This window comes from Enhydra lutris, unplaced genomic scaffold (assembly GCF_002288905.1).
Source record: "Enhydra lutris kenyoni isolate GAN:26980312 unplaced genomic scaffold, ASM228890v2 scaffoldscaffold23, whole genome shotgun sequence".
Lineage (NCBI taxonomy): Eukaryota > Metazoa > Chordata > Mammalia > Carnivora > Mustelidae > Enhydra > Enhydra lutris.
Window position 1 is genome coordinate 26,742,363 of NW_019154107.1, and position 17,572 is coordinate 26,759,934.

Below are 17,572 nucleotides of genomic sequence, written 5' to 3' on the forward strand. Positions count from 1 at the left end.
CATAGATCTTTAAATAAGTCTCTCCGTTTTCTTTATATATTTTATTTGCAGTTCTTTATCTTCTATGCATTTTCCAGCATTTACTCCCAAGTTGTGGATTGTTTGTGTCTTTTGAAGACAGTTTTATTTTTTATAAAGTCCAGTTTACCAGATTTTTCTCTTATGGCTCATGCATTTGTGGCCCATTTATCAAATTTCTTTCTAAACCATGGTAAGAAAGATTTTTCTCATATGTTTTCTAACAGAAGATTATAATTTGGTTCTTATAGTTAAAGCTATGACTGAAGGAGGCCTCGATGGCTCAGTTGGTTGAATGTCTGCCTTCAGCTCAGGTCATGATCCCTGGTTCCTGAGATTGAGACTCACATTAGGCTCCTTCCTTGGCAGGGAACCAGCTTCCTCCTCTGCCTGCTGCTCCCCCTGCTTGTGCTCTCTCTTTCTCTCTCTCTCTTTGACAAAGAAATGGGTAGAATCTTTTAAAAATAATAATAATAAAAATAAAGCTAAGACTGATAATGAGTTAACTTTTATATCTGTTGTGAGGTAAGGGTCAACATTCTTTTATTATTACTATTTTTTCAAACTCAATTCCATTTGTTTCAGTAACTTTTTTTGATGATAAGGTTTTTTAAACATATTCAGTAAAGGTTTATGTTTATTTTTTAATTTCAATTTAATTAATTAACATATAGCATATAATTAGTTTCAGAGGTAGAGTTCAGTGATTCACCAGTCTTATGTAATACCCAGTACTCAATACATCATACCCTCCTCCTTAATGTCTGTCACCTAGTTACTCCATTCCTCCCCAACCCCCTTACCCCCCAGCAACCCTCAGTTTGTTTTCTGTGATTAAGAGTCTCTTATGGTTTGTCTCTCCCTCTGATTTCATCTTATTTTATTTTTCCCTCCCTTCCTCTATGATCCTCTGTCTTGTTTCTCAAATTCCTCATATCAGTGAGATCATATGATCATTGTCTTTCTCTGATTGACTTATTTTGCTTAGCCTAATACCCTCTAGTTGTATCCATGTTGTTGCAAATGGCAAGATTTCATTTTTTTGATGCCTGAGTATTATTCCATTGTATATATATACCACATCTTCTTTATCTATTCATCTGTCAGTGGACATCTGGGCTCTTTCCATAGTTTGGCTATTGTGGACTTTGCTGTTATAAACCTTTGGGTGCAGGTGTTACTTGAGATCACTACATTTGTATCTTTGTGGTAAATACCCAGTAGTGCAATTGCTGGGTCATAGGGTAGGTCTGTTTTCCAATTTTTATCCTCCATATTGTTTTCCAGAGTGGCTGCACCACCTTGCGTTTCCACCAACAGTGTAAGAGGGTTCCCCTTTCTCCGCATCTTCGACAACATCTGTTTCTTCCCGATTTGTTAATTTTAGCCATTCTGACTGGTGTCAGGTGGTATCACATTGTGGTTTTGATTTCCCTGATGCCGAATGATGTTGAGCATTTTATTATGTATCTTTTGGCCATTTGTAGGTCTTCTTTGGAGAAATATCTGTTCATGTCTTCTGCCCATTTCTTGGCTGGATTATTTATTCTTTGGGTGTTCAGTTTGATAAGTTCTTTATAGTGATACTGGGCATTTATCTGATATGTCATTTGCAAATATCTTCTCCCATTCTCTCAGCTGTCTTTTGGTTTTGTCGACTGTTTCCTTTGCTGTGCAAAAGCTTTTTATCTTGTTGAAGTCCTAATAGTTGACTTTTGCCTTTGTTTCCCTTGCCATTGGAGACATGTCTAGCAAGAAGTTGCTGCGGCCGAGGACGCACAGGTTGTTGCCTGTGTCCTCTAGGATTTTGATCGATTCCCGTCTCACATTTAGGTCTTTCATCCATTTTGAGTCTATTTTTTGTGTATGGTGTAAGAAAATGGTCTGGTTTCATTCTTCTGCATGTGGCTGTCCAATTTTCCTAAGACCCTTTGTTGAAGCGACTGTCTTTTTTTCATTGGATATTCTTTCCTGTTTTGTTGAAGTTTAGTTGATCATAGATTTGAGGTCCATTTCTGGGATCTCCATTCTGTTCCACTGATCTGTGGGTGTGTTTTTGTGCCAAGACCATTCTGTCTTGATGATGACAGCTTTGTAATAGAGCTTGAAGTCCAGAATTGTGATGCCACCCACTTTGGTTTTCTTTTTCAACATTCCTTTGACTATTTGGGGTCTTTTGTGGTTCCGTACAAATTTTAGGATTGTTTGTTCTAGTTCTGTGAAAAAGTTGATGGTATTTTGATAGGGATTGCATTGAATATATAGGTTACTCTAGGTAGCATAGACATTTTCACAATATTTGTTCTTCCAATCCATGAACATGGAACTTTTTTCCATTTCTTTGTGTCTTCCTCAGTTTCTTTCATGAGTGTTTTATAGTCTTCTGAGTATAGGTACTTTGCCTCTTTGGTTAGATTTATTCCTAGGTATCTTATGGTTTTAGGTACAATTGTAAGTGGGTTTGACTCCTTAATTTCTCTTTCTTCTCTCTTATTGTTAGTGTGTAGAAATGCAACTGATTGTGTATTGATTTTATATCCTGCCACTCTGCTGAATTCTTGTATGAGTTCTAGCAATTTTGGGGTAGAGTCGTTTGGGTTTTCCACATAGAGTATCATGTCATCTGTGAAGATTGAGAATTTAACTTCTTCTTTGCCAATTTCAATGCCTTTTATTTTTTGTTCTTGTTGTTGTTGTCTGATTGCTGAGGCTGTGACTTCTAGTACTATGTTGAACAACAGTGGTGATAGTGAACATCCCTGTTGTGTTCCTGACCTTAGAGGAAAAGCTCTCAGTTTTCCCCCATTGAGAATGATGTTCGTTCTGGGCTTTTGGTGGATGTCTTTTATGATATTGAGGTATGTTCCTTCTATCCCTACACTGTGAAGAGTTTTAATCAAGAAAGGATGCTGAAATTTGTCAAATGCTTTTTCTGCATCTGTTAAGGAGATCGTATGGCTCTTGTCTTGTCTTTTATCAATGTGGCATATCACATTGATTGATTTGTGGATGTTGAACCAACCTTGCAGTCCGGGAATAAATCCCACTTGGTCAGTGAATAATCCTTTTAATGTACTGTTGGATCCTATTGGCTGGTGTCTTGGTGAGAATTTTTTCATTTTTTTCATCAGGGATTTTGGTGGGGTCTTTGTCTGGTTTGGGGGTCAAGGTAATGCTGGCCTCATAGAAAGAGTTTGAAACTTTTCCTTCCATTTCAATTTTTTGAAACAGCTCCGGAAGAATAGGTATTAATTCTTCTTTAAATGTTTAGTAGAATTGCCCTGGGAAGCCATCTGGTCCTGGAGTTTTATTTTTTGGGAGATTTTTGATTACTGCTTCCATTTCCTCACTGATTAAGGGTCTGTTTGGGTTTTCTATTTCTTCCTAGTTCAGTTTTGGTCATTTCTGTGTTTCTGGGAATGCATCCATTTCTTCCAGATTGCCTAATCTGTTGGCATATAGTTGCTCAGAATATGTTCTTATAATTGTTTGTATTTCTTTGGTATTGGTTGTGATCTCTCCTCTTTCATTCATGATTTTGTTTATTTGGGTCCTTTCTCTTTTCTTTTTGGTGAGTCTGGCCAGGGGTTTATTGATCTTATTAATTCTTTCAAAGAACCAGCTCCTAGTGTCATTGATCTGTTCTACTGTTCTTTTGGTTTCTATTTCATTGGTTTCTGCTCTAATCTTTATTATTTCTCATCTCCTGCTTGGTTTAGGCTTTATCTCCTGTTCTTTCTCCAGCTCCTTTAGGTGTAAGGTTAGGTCGTATATTTGAGACCTTTCTTGTTTCTTAAGAAATGCCTGTATTGCTATATACTTCCCTCTTTGGATCACCTTTGCTACATCCCAAAGGTTTTGAACAATTGTGTTTTTATTTTCATGTGTTTCTATGAATTTTTAAAATTCTTCTTTAATTTCCTGGTTGACCCATTTATTCTTTAGTAGGATGCTCTCTAGCCTCAATGTATTTGAGTTCTTTCCAAATTTTCTCCTGTGATTGAGTTCAAGTTTCCAAGCATTGTGGTCTGAAAATATGCAGGCAATGATCTCAGTCTATGTACCAGTTGAGACCTGATTTGTGACCCAGTATATGATCTGTTCTGGAGAATGTTCCATGTGCACTTGAGAAGAATGTGTATTCTGTTGCTTTAGGATGGAATGCTTGGGCTATATCTGCGAAGTCCATCTGAGCCAGTGTGTCATTCAAAGCCCTTGTTTCCTTGTTGATCTCTGCTTAGATGATCTGTCCATTGCTGTGAGTGGGGTGTGTACTATTCTTATATTATTATCAATGTGTTTTTTAATTTTGTTATTAATTGTCTTGTATAATTGGCTGCTCCCATGTTAGGGGCATAAATATTTATAATTAGATCTTCTTGTTGGATAGACCCTTTAATTACCATATAGTATCCTTCCTCATCTCTTATGACAGTTTTTGGCTTAAAATCTAATTTGTCTGATATGAGGATTGCTACCCTAGCTTTCTTTGGATGTCCATTAGCATGATAAATGGTTTTCCACCCCCTCACTTTAAATCTGGAGGTATCTTTGGTCTAAAATGAGTTCTTCGTAGACACCATATCAATGGGTCTTGCTTTTTTATCCAATCTGATGCCCTGTGTCTTTTGATTTGGGCATTTAGCCCATTTAAATTTAGAGTAACTATTGAAAGATATGAATTTAGTGCCATTGTATTACATGTAAAGTCACTGTTTCTATATATTGTCTCTGTTCCTTTCTGGTCTATGTTACTTTTGGGCTCTCTCTTTGCTTAGAGGATCCCCTTTAATATTTCCTGCAGGGCTGGTGTAGTGATCACAAATTCTTTTATTTTCTGTTCATCCTAGAAGCTTTTTATCTATCCTTCTATTTTGAATGACAGCCTTGCTGGATAGAGTATTCTTGGCTGCATATTTTTCTCATTTAGCACCCTGAATATACCATGCCAGTCTTTTCTGGCCTTCCAGGTTTCTGTGGATAGGTCTGCTACCAGTCTAATGTTTCTGCTGTTGGAGGTTACAGATCTCTTGTCCTGAGCTGCTTTCAAGATTTTCTTTTTGTCTCTGAGATTTGCATACTTCACTATTATATGTCAAGGTGTTGACCTATTTTTATTGATTTTGAGGGGGGTTTTCTGTGCCTCCTAAACTTGAATGCCTGTTTCCATCCCCAGATTAGGGAAGTTCACAAGTATAATTTGCTCCATTATACCTTCTCTCTCTCTCTCTCCTTCTTCTGGGATCCCAGTTACTCTAATATTGTTTCGCTTTGTGGTATCACTTATCTCTTACATTCTTCCCTTGTGATCCAGTAGTTGTTTATCTCTCTTTTTCTCAGCTTCTTTATTTTCCATTATTTGGTCTTCTGTATCACTAATTCTCTCTTCTGCCTCATTTATCCTAGCAGTTAGAGCCTCCATTTTTTATTGCATCTCATTAATAGCCTTTTTTTTATTTCAACTTGATTAGATTTTAGTTCTTTTATTTCTCTGGAAAGGGATTCCCTAGTGTCTTCTATGTTTTTTTCAAGCCCAACTTGTATCTTTATAATCGTTAGTCTGAACTCTAGTTCCAGCATCTTACTAATTTCCATATTGATTAGGTCCCTGGCAATCAATACTACCTCTTGTTCTCTCTTTTGAGGTGAGTTTTTCTGTCTTGTCATTCTGTCCAGAGAAGAATAGATGAGCAGGAGAATAAGATACTAAAATGGCAACAACCACTCCAGAGGAATATACACTAATAAATCAGAAGACACCCGAAACTGAAAAGAAAATTAAAATTTAAAAAAGAGAATATAATCAGACAAGTGAACACAGCAGAGCAGTACAGTGGATCCTGTGTGTATTTTGGTCTGGTTGTTAGAAAACTGTATCCCAAAATTATAACAGATGCAATACTTAGATGTGTACAAAAAGAAAATTGAATACAACGAAAGGATAGAATGTAACTGTAAAGATGAAATTTTTAAAAGACTTAAAAAAAAAAGAGAAAAAAGAATATCAGACAAGTGAAGAGAACAGAACAATACACTAGATCCTGGGTGTATTTTAGTCTGTTTACTAGAAGAAACTGCATCCCAAAATTGTAAAGAAAGAAAAATTTATATATACAAAAATAAAATACAAGGAAATGATAGAATGTAACTGCAAAAATGAAAATTGAAAAAGACTTAAAGAGTTGATAAAATAAGAAACAGGTTCAAAGGAAAAGAGAAAAAAAATTAAAATTGAAAGACTAAAGAATAATGAGAAAAAAACTCCCATGAATTCTATATACTATTTTCCTCTAGCGCTTGAGTTTTGCAGTTCTGTGTGACTGGTAAACTTGGTCTTAGCTGAATGTTTTTGCTGATCTTCTGGGGAAGGGGCCTCGGGTGCTGATTCTCAGGTGTCTTTGCCTCAGGTGGAATTGCACCGCCCTTGCCAGGGATCTGGGCTAAGGAAGGGGTTCTGGACTGCTTTGTGATTTTTGTTCCCTGAAGGCTTTCTGCTTTTCCACGCTGCTTAAAGGATGAGAATGAAAATGGCGGCCTCCCAGTCTCCAGCCCCAGGAAAGTTCGCACCCCCCACTCCTGAGGGCACCCTCAGGGAAAAGCAGTGAATCACTCCTGTCTCCCTGGTCTCTGTCCGCGCTCCATGCTCACCCGGCCTGTGACCGAGCGTGTCTATCTCAGGCATACTTCCCCACTTCGAGTCTCCAAACCCCGTAGACATCTGTGGCGTGTACCCACTCCTGGGAGGGGAGGTGTGGGGGTGTCACTGCGATTCTCCTGCTTGCTGGGCCCCTGCCTGGGGAGCGGTCTCCCAGCTGTGCCATGGTTCGCAGTTTATGGCAACACCAAGCTGAACGCCCACTCCTCAGTTCGCTGATTGCATCCAGCTTCCCTGATGCAGTGCCTGGAAACTCTGCAGCACTCAGGCACCCCTGTCCTTTTCGTGACCCTAGGGATCCTGAGATCACACGGTCCTATGTAGGATTCTGTCCCGCTTGGCCGCCTGAGCACCTTTCCGACAGGGATATCCCTCATAGGAGCAGACTTCCACAATACTAATTCTGTGCTCTGATGCTATATCACAGGACCAACTGTTAGGGGAATTTTTCAGCTTCTAGGTTTCGTATTATACTTCATATGTCCATTTAGAATGCATGCCTACCTGTGGTACAGGACCCAGTGTTCTGATTTCTTGTAAGTAACTCCTGATTCTTCTGTTTTCATCACCTGGGGGTTGACCTCTTTCCAGTTCCTATTTCAAAAGCTTCAATGTGCTTTATGACTTCCAACTTTTATGAGGTAGCTAGTTCTAGTACTTTGTACATTTGTGTCCTGTGGCCTGGAACCCACTCTGCTCATGAATTAGAGCCTTAAATCCCCCAAAGCCACATGATGCAAAGCCACACAGCATCAGTTCCTGTTCACTCCTGACTTTAAATCTCCTCTTGATTTTTGTCACAATATTCTTTATTGATCTCCAGCTTGACCGAATGTTTTCTTTAAAGATTTTACTTATTTATTTACTTTATAAAAGGACTGAGAGCACAAGCATGGGGAACAGCAGAGGGAGAGGGAAAAGTAGGCTCCCCGCCAAGGAGGGAGCCTGGTGAGGGACTTGATCCTAGGATCCTGGGATCATAACCTGAGTGAAAGGCAAGACGCTTAACGACTGAGCCACCCAGGCGCCCTTGACTGAGTGTTAATTATTTTCATTAAATATTAGCCAGCATTTCTCGGTGTTTGCAGCCGGAGGAGGTGGCAGTGGTGGAGCACAGGGACAGCCCATCTGCATCAGCCCAAGCCCTAGTGTCAGGTGTTCACAGCAGGGCTTTTATGAATTAATTTTATCCCATAACACGATATAGAGTAGAAATGATGATTCATTGCATTTGTTTCCCTAGAATTCCGGCAAGTTGGAGACCGGATAGACAACCACAAGGAAAGCCAAGACCAACCTCAGTGGCAAACTGCATTAGCAGACAAGGAAGCACGGAAGGATCAAAGTGGCCAAGAGTTCACGACCTTTAGAAAAATCATTTATCCAGGCTCAGACTTTGTTTCTATAAGGCAAAGACTCTCTAAGTCTTTAGAGAGGGTGTTCAAACATTATTTAAACTTTCTCCACGTAATTAAAGGCTTTTTTGTTTCATAAAAATTTTACATTAATGGATTTTTCTGCTTCTCAACAACACTCTTAAGCAAGGAGGATAACGACAGTCCCACATCCCCCAACCAACCACATATCCTAATATTTTACAGCTTGAGGAAACAATCATAAGGAGTGTGTCTAAGACGCAGAGATACTAAGCATTACAGCAAGCATTAGCCCCCTACTCCAAGTCACAGTCTGTCGCTCCTTTGTGAAGCCCATTTGTGTGCTTTTCCACAAGGCCCTTCATCCTTCCAGACCTCACCCGACAGAATAAAGGTGGGAACATCGTATGTGGTTATTTACTACTGTCTCCCTTTTGTCTTGGATTTAGATGTTTAATAGAAAGTAATGAGCAGACTTGCATTTCCATGGACATTGTAGTTGGTCTTGCCAGGCCAGCAATCACAACAACTAGGAGGGGAAGGGGGATAAATGGTACAAGAAATATTTTGGAGCTGTTGCAGAGCTGTGGAAACAATGAGGACTAGATGAATTAAAGTTCTAGAGAGTGAAGTGTGTTTTCTAGGTGACCAGACAACTTCTGTCTGTTATCTGGAGGCATTTGCTGATTCTGGGTATGAGCGAGGATAGAGCTTGGCCCAAGCTGACAGACTTTACAAGGGGAAAGAGGTCCGGAAGAGCTTTTAGAGGTTATATAGGGCTGACTTGGAAATGAAAAGAGCCCCAGGAGCATGACGAGTTTTGTCCATAGGATGTTTGCTGAGTTTGTGATGGTGTAGGGGGGTTAGCGGCCTGGGCCAGGAAGGCAAAGTGAGCTCTTGTGTGGTGTCACATGGCTTTTGGAAACAGTCTAGACTGAACCAGAGGCCTGCACGATGGTGGAGAAGGAGGCTGAAAAGCTCAGCTCAGTACCTATGAAGGGGAATTAAATCTCAAGCAGTCTCAGGCCTGGACAGAGAGAGACCCGACAGGCTCTCAAGCAGAAGGGCAGGAGGGCTTGCCTGAGGAACAGCGCTACAGAGAGCTGGGTTATCTTAATGCAGCAGTACAACCCTCATTCGTTTGAGGTGACAGTCCCAGACTTTATCTGCTGAAGAGAGGAAAAGGCAAACTCTGCAGTCATTTTTTAAATACACAGTGTCTGATACATATTACTAGGCATGAGAAAAAGCAGAAAGATGTGGTTGTTAAAGTGAACAACTGTCGTCGGCGTGCTTCTAAGAATGACCCCCGCGGCCTCTGTTTTGTGATCCGCCTCCTCCCGGCCCTTTGACTGTGGGTAAGACCTGTGAATGTGATGAGATCCCGTTTCTCTGGTATTGTTACATTCTGTGGCCAAAGGGAGATGATTGGAGTGGGTCTCATCTTGTCATAGGCACTTTTGAAAGGCGGTTCCTCCAGCCGGGTGGCAAAAAAGGAAGTCAGATATTTGAAGTTATGGAAGGGGTTCAACATGAGAGATTCTCCATTGCTGACATGGGGAAGGATCTGTGAGCATTATGCAGGATCTGAGAGCAGCCCCTGACTGACAGCCAGCCAGGAAATGAGGGCCTTGGTCCGGCAGCCCTAAGGAACTGAATTTGGCCAACAGCCTGAATGAACTCAGAAGTAGGTTCTTCCCCACAGCCTCCAGGTAAGAACCCAGCCCAACCTATACCTTGAGTCCCACTTTCTGAGATGGAAGGTAGCTAAGCCCACCAGGATTTCTGACCTGCAGAACTATGAATTGATAAATGGGTGCTGCTCTAAGCCAAGCACAACCATTTGTGCTAATTTGTTTCAGCAGCGATAGAGAACTGACACAAAACTCAGATGAGTTCGATATTGGACTCAGCAAAAAGCACTCTGACCATTACTGTAACAGAAATAAAGGAGAAGACAAAATGGGTGAAAGAGGATTGAAATTGCTGGAATCTTTAAAAAGGGATAAATATGTATGCTACATCTGAAAAAAAAATACAGTAACTAAGAACTCACTGTGTATGGGTTTAACAGCAGATTAGACACAGCAGAAGACATGATTAGTGACTTTGAGGACCATAGACTTGTCCCAAAGAGAGGGAAAAAGTGCAAACAACTGTAAGTAAATTGTGAGAGGCATTTGGGAAACAGCCAAAAGGTAAAACACATATAACTAGAGCAGGAATGTTTGTGAAACAGCGGTTAAGTTTTTCAAAAGCCAATGAAAGAGATCAAGCCATGGAGTTAAGAATGTCTAGGTATCCCAGGGAAGAGTAATAAAATCATACCATTTGAAAACTGTCAGCCCTGTATAGTGTATCTGTGATATCTAGTTGTTTACAGCATGTGGGGAACTTCGGTCCTGGTTACTCCGTCATGGCCGGAAATGGAATGGTGCGGTGGAGTACCCAGGACTAACCTTCCCTACCTACTATAAACAACTAGGTATCATAGATACAGTTTACAAGGCTAACAGTTTTCATATGGTGAGCAAAGGCCATGCAGGATTGTAAAGCTGAGAACGAAAAGACTCTCGAGGTGGGCCCCTGGATCACCTTGGCTTTCTGCTGGGAGACACTTAGCAAAATACGATGTAGGGAGAGGATCCCAAGAAGAGTTCGGTGGTTCATGGAGTTGAGAAAGATGAGTGCTGTAGAAGGCTGAGGCAACTCAAAGTTTCAGGGCATAATAGTACACACAAGAAAGAGCAACAGAAGTAGGGAGTCCCCTTCCTCGAGAAGAGAGGAATTCACCCAAATCTGTAGGTGTTATAGGCAGTCTGGCAAGCATTTGGTGCATGTTTTGGCTTGGCTTCTGGCCTCAAGAGGCTATTAAAAGTTCAATCTAGAAATTCCTTATGAAAAATGCCAGCAAAGCAGATTTAAAAGAACCTAGATGGCCAATCACTATTCCTGCCGAGGTTCTGTAAATAATTCGGCCAAGTTGTTAAAACTAGACTTATTTTACAAACAAATGTTAATTTGGCTGTCTTTGGTAAAAATGAGGGTGATTATAGAGAAAAAAATGTTTCAGTAACATACCCGAGTAAATACTAGATTCTGATATATTTTTTAATTTTTTAAATTTATTTTCAGCGTAACAGTATTCATTGTTTTTGCACCACACCCAGTGCTCCATGCAATCCGTGCCCTCTCCAATACCCACCACCTGGTTCCCCCAACCTCTCACCCCCCCGCCCCTTCAAAACCCTCAGATTGTTTTTCAGAGTCCATAGTCTCTCATGGTTCACCTCCCCTTCCAATTTCCCTCAACTCCCTTCTCCTCTCTAACTCCCCTTGTCCTCCATGCTATTTGTTATGCTCCACAAATAAGTGAAACCATATGATCATTGATTCTGATATTTTTTTAACGAAGATCTTATTTATTTATTTGAGAGTGAGTGAGTGGGCATGCAGGGGGTCGGGGGGAGAGCAGAGGGAGAGTGACAAGACTGTGCTGAGTACAGAGCCTGAGGAGGGGGTCGATTTCGAAATCATGACCTACTGAGCCACCCAGGTGCCCCCTAATACTGTTTATTATAGACTGGACTAGATCCTGATTTCTTCTAGTGCCTGAATGCAACTCTCCAAAACAACATTTTTTATTTTTCTCCCACCTTTGAGTTGGATTCATTTGAAAACGAAAGCTGAAGGCTTTCCTGGAGCCTTGCAAACGAAACATGAACAACTGGATGTAAGCTTAAGAGGAATCACCACAACCGCCCGTGTGTGGGCGATCTCCATGCCTGTTGCTGTGTGGGACATCTAGAAATCTCGAGACATTTTAACTGCAAACCAGGAAATGGGTCAGACTTGCCACTGCCGCTCTCAGTATATCTGAAGAAGTTTCAACTTGACAGCTAGAAATCTTTTCCACCAGCTGTCCTCAGGACTCAGAGACTGACTTATATTATGACTGATCATTAACCATTGGTTTTCTTTTGTTTCCATAGAAGTGCCTCTTGTTTAATTCCTGATTTCTTTTTTTTTCTTTAAAGATTTTATTTATTTATTTGACAGAGATCACAAGTAGGCAGAGAGGCGGGCAGGGAGAGAGGGGGAGGCAGGCTCCTTGCTGAGCAGAGAGCCCGATGTGGGGCTTGATCCCAGGACCCTGGGATCATGACCTGAGCCGAAGGCAGAGGCTTTAACCCACTGAGCCAGCCAGGCACCCCTAATTCCTGATTTCTTGAACCAGAGGCCTAACTTTGAAAACATATCTGCATTATCATCTCTCAGAATGAATTTTTTTAAAAGATTTTATTTATTCATTTGACAAAGAGAGATACACCCAGAGAGAGAGAATGAGTAGAGGGCGAAAGCAGACTCCCCACTGAGCCAGGAGCCTGACATGGGGCTTGATCCCAGGACCCCGGGATCATGACCTGAGCTGAAGGCAGACTTTAATCATCTGAACCACCCAGGTGCCCCTCTCAGAATGAATTTAAACGGACCTGTTGTCAGGACTGAGACGGCCTCAATGAGACCAGCTATTTCCTAGCTTAGCTTTGAGTATGTGGAACTTCCTGGGAAGTTCCAGATGGGGGAGCTGAGTGGGTACAGGATGAGACAGGCCAAAATGTGCCACTTTGGCATAAAGCTTGGTGCCAGTTAAAAGTAATAAAAACTCAGCAGGTCAGGGAAGGTGCTCTGCCTCCCCCAGAATGGCCTAACTACGCTGGAGAGGAGAGCCTACAACAGGAAAAGGAGTAGTGACAAAGGCCCCCTTTACCGAGGGAACTCATCTGCATAGTAGAACAATCTTGTTTTTCCAGACATCTCCTTTCACCTTCTTGCTAATGACTTTCTTTTCCTTCGTGTCCTCATAGAAGCTTCTTGTTGCCACATCGTCTTTGGAATTTTCTGTCTGTGTGGATTCCCCATTCTAAGGCCTGTTAAATTGCATTTTCTCCTGTTTAAAAGAAAGAAGGAATAGGGAATCCCTATCAGGTTTTAACTGGATATTAAGCTGTGTGTATAATATATATAATATATACAATATATATTTTATATATACACATATATGTATGTATAAAATATATGCAATATAACATAATATATAATAATACGTGTTATATATAATATATACTCTCTCTCTCTCTCTCTCTCTCTCTCTCTCTCTCTCACACACACACACACACACACACACATATATAATATATAAACTCCACAAGGCCAGGAAAAGAACAACTGGGGAACTAGGAAGCTGAGGGGTTCCCAGGCCACACAGGACTGGAATATGTGAGTTCTGGCAGGTCAGAATGGACAATTCCAGTTAAATACCCTAAGCAATCAGTGGAGACATGGGGAGTCAGGGGCAAGTCTTAGCAGTGGGGATAATTAGCCCTAGAGTAAAGGGTACCATAAACCTACCCTAACAAAGCTAAAAAAACAACCCTTGAAAGAATTAATTTGATCTCCAAGTCTCTGAACTGCTTGCCAAAATGAAGTCCAGCATCCTTTAAAGCAATATAACAAAATCTAGCCTTCGGCAGTGTAAGTTTACTATGTCCAGCACCCAATCAAATATTAAGATGTGAAGATACAGGAAAATGTGATTCATAGCCAAGAAAAATAATCAGATAATGGAAGCAGACCAAGAAAGGACAAATATGTAGACTTTAAAACACCTGTTAAAATATTACAAACATACTCGAGGACTGAAAGGAAACATGATGATGTAAGGAATGGAAGATAAATATGTTGGAAATGATGCAGTAAACTTTCTTTAAAAAGATTTTATTTGTTTCTTTGCCAGAGAGAGCGCACATGAGAGTACAAGCTGTGGGAGTGGCGGGCAGAGGGAGAAGCAGGCTCCCGCTGAGCAAGGAGCTTGATGCAATGCGGGACTCGATCCCAGGACTCCGGCATCATGACCTGAGTTGAAGGCAGACATTTAATCAGCTGAGCCACCCAGGCGTCCTGATGCAGTAAACTTCATAAACTTCTAGCCGGATGGCTGACGAAAAAGGGGAAAAGCTACAAGTTACCAATATAACAAATGAAAGAAGTACACACATCTTAGAGACATACTAAATGTATAAGAAAACCATGAAATGTGAACAATTGTGTCAATAAATTAGACAATTTATAAGAAATGGACAAGTTATCAAGAAGATATAAAGTATTCTATTTCCCAAAAAGAAATAGGAAATCTGAATAGCCCTATATCTAGTAAAGAATTTGGCTTTGTAAGTTTAAATCTTCCTACTAGGAAAACTTCAGGGCCCAGGTAATTTCTGTGGTGAATCTTAGCTCACATTTAAGGATGATCATACAGTAAATAATTGAATCTTGCCCCAAGAAGGGTCTAGGCTGTGCCCTTGCCTTCTGGGAGGTAATCTCTAAGCTCTTGGCTTGTCATGTCTGATAGGCCTGCTTTCATTTGTTTGGGTACCTTGGGCCAGGCAGATAGTAACACCATGATTTAGGGTTGGAGCTTTGGGTCACACCAACAACATGTTTTAGGGTGTGGCCTTTGGGTCATGTATAAGCTAAACCTCCGGAGGGCCTGGAGACTGGCCATGTGGACAGTGAACTAAGCTCATGTGACAGAGCCCCAGCAGAGCTGTGGACACCAAGGCTCAGGGAAGTCCCCTGGATGGCGGTACTCTGTGCGCATTGCTAGGCGTCAATGCCAAGAAAGAAACACTGTCCAGGACTCCATGGGGAGACAACTGGAAGCCCCACATTTGGTACTTCCCTGGACTTTGCCCTCTGTATCTCTTCCCTCGGCTGATCTTAGTCTGTGTCCCTTAGCTATGCTAAACCATAGTCGTAAGTATAATAACTTTAGTGAATTCTGTGAGTCCTTCTATATAATTATTGAACTTCGGTGTTCAATGACTCTGGGGACCCCTGATCTTTCAACTAGCATCAGAAGTGAGGGTGGTCTCATGAAGACTGTCCTCCAAGACCTTTATAGTGATAGAGTATCAATCCTATACAAACTTGAAGAAAAATAAGGAAGAAATAACTCCCAGTGAATTTTTCACACCAGCATTACTCTGACACCAGAATCAGACCAAGAAATTACAGGAAAAGAACAGACTAATAACCCTCATAAAGACTGGTGCAAAAACACTTAAAATATTAGCAGCTGGAATCCAAGAAAACATGAAAATGAATGCAAGTTTAACATTCAGAATTCAATTTAACTAAACACATTAACAATAGAGGGAAGACATCATCTCAGTGGTTATAGGAAAATAACATGGTAAAATTAATACACAGTCATGATTAAAAAAAAACCCTCAGTAAACTAGAAGTAGAAAGGAACTTCCCCAATCTATTAAAAGACATCTCCAGGGGCGCCTGGGTGGCTCAGTGGGTTAAGCTGCTGCCTTCGGCTCAGGTCATGATCTCAGGGTCCTGGGATCAAGCCCCGCATGGGGCTCTCTGCTCAGCAGGGAGCCTGCTTCCTCCTCTCTCTCTGCCTGCCTCTCTGCCTGCTTGTGATCTCTCTGTCAAATAAATAAATAAAATCTTTAAAAAAAAATAAAAATAAAAAAAAATAAAAGACATCTCCAGAGGGCCTGGCTGGCTCAGGCAGTGGAACATATGACTCTTGATCTTGGGGTTGCAGGTTCCAGCCCCACACTGGGTGTAGAGATAATTTAAAAATAAAATCTTTAAATAGACATCTACAAAAACCCACAGCCGACATCCTATTAAATGGCAAAAACCTAAACACGTTCCCTCAAGCTCATTAAGTTCTCCTCGTCTGCATTGACTCTGCTGATAAGCCTGGAATCCCTAGGCGTAAAACTGATGGGCAGTCAGTAGGAATGTTGTTTAACATTATGATCAGAAAAGGGCAAAATTCAAAGAGCAGGAGTCCGAGGGCAATTGCTTTATTAAAAAGTAAGGGTCCCTTGCTCAGTTCCCAGATCTGAGCCAAATTTAAGACCTGGAACAAATTGGAGAGTTGTCCATGTCCCTCGAAGGAAGGACCCTATAGCGCTGTTGCAGGTGTCTATTGCTCACCCTTGTCTCCCCACACCCAAACCTATCGCCATTTATTTGGGTGACTATACACTGAGAAAAGGGGAGTTCCCAGATATTTTTAGGACTGCTGAACATAGCTTTCTGAGTTCATGTTAATACCCAGACACAAAGCATCGTCATGGCCCTCCTGTTGGATTGGGGGCTGAGTGCTAGCTGAAGTCTGACTCACAGTGCCCACTGCAACTGCAGACACGCCCAGTGGTCATTTCCCAGTCTTAGCCATTGGATTAACATCCATGCTGGGTCTTTGGCCTGTGTACCAAGATCCTTCATAGTGGGGAGAACAAAATGGAAAACTTGCTTTCACCCTCCCCCACCAACCAAGATGGTAAACTGAAACCAATATTGTACTCTAGGGGATGATGGAGATCAGTGCCACTAGTAAAGGCTTAAAGGGATTAGTGATCCTTCATCATATTTCTGTTTAATTCTTCATTCCGACCTTTGGAGAAAGCAGTTAGAAGAATGGGACAATGGAATAATGTGTTTAAACTACCACAAGTTCAAACACACAAACTTCACAATACGGAAATACAGGCCTCTTTGGGATCTGGAGGGAACGTATTCCACACCTAGAAGTACATCCCTGGCCCATGTACCAAGTACAGAAGGCTGCTAGCTTTGAGGGGGGCCCAAAGCAGGAAAGACTGTAGCCAGCCCAGGTTGTAGCACAAGCAGACTTGTTGCTTGGACCCTGTGATCTGGCCGACTCTGTGGCATCAAGGGTGTCAGTAGTGGGGAAAGTTGCAGTGTGAGTCTCAGGTCCTTAGCATCTGGGAGGGAGGCCATGGAATCCGCAACAGAGAATACTACTTTTGAGGAACCACTGCTGGACTGTTAGACACTTCTGTCATGCTGTGCTAGATCATTTACTGCATAACACAAAACTGCCAATTTTTAGTGTGGCCTAAAGCAAGAATGTACTTTAAAAAAAAAAAAAGATTTTATTTATTTATTTGATACAGAAAGAGAGATCACAGCAGGCAGACAGGCAGAGGGGGGGTGGGAAGCAGGCTCCCTGCTGAGCAGAGAGCCCAATGCGGGGCTCAATCCCAGGACCCTGAGATCATGACCTGAGCCGAAGGCAGAGGCTTAACCCACTGAGCCACCCAGGTGTCCCAAGAATGTACTTTGAAATAGGTCTGGCCTACCACATGCAGTGTCTCCTCAGCTACATGACCTAGCGTTATCAAGGTGCTGGAAGTGGCTGTGGCAGATGGAAATGATGGATAGAGCCTTTGGAAGGTCCCTGTATGAGAGTCACAGTACTGTCCATGAGGATCTGGGAGTATAGCAACACTATAACAACACTTCTGCAGATAACTATTCTTTGGAGAAGTTTCTAGCTTGCTTTGAGGCTCCTCCCTCTGCCCTTTCTCAGCCATCCCCCTCAGTTAATAACTACCCTAAATTCTAATACCAGAGGGAGAACCTCCATAGATTGGATGGTAAGTTTGTGACCCTGGAAAAATGAAAA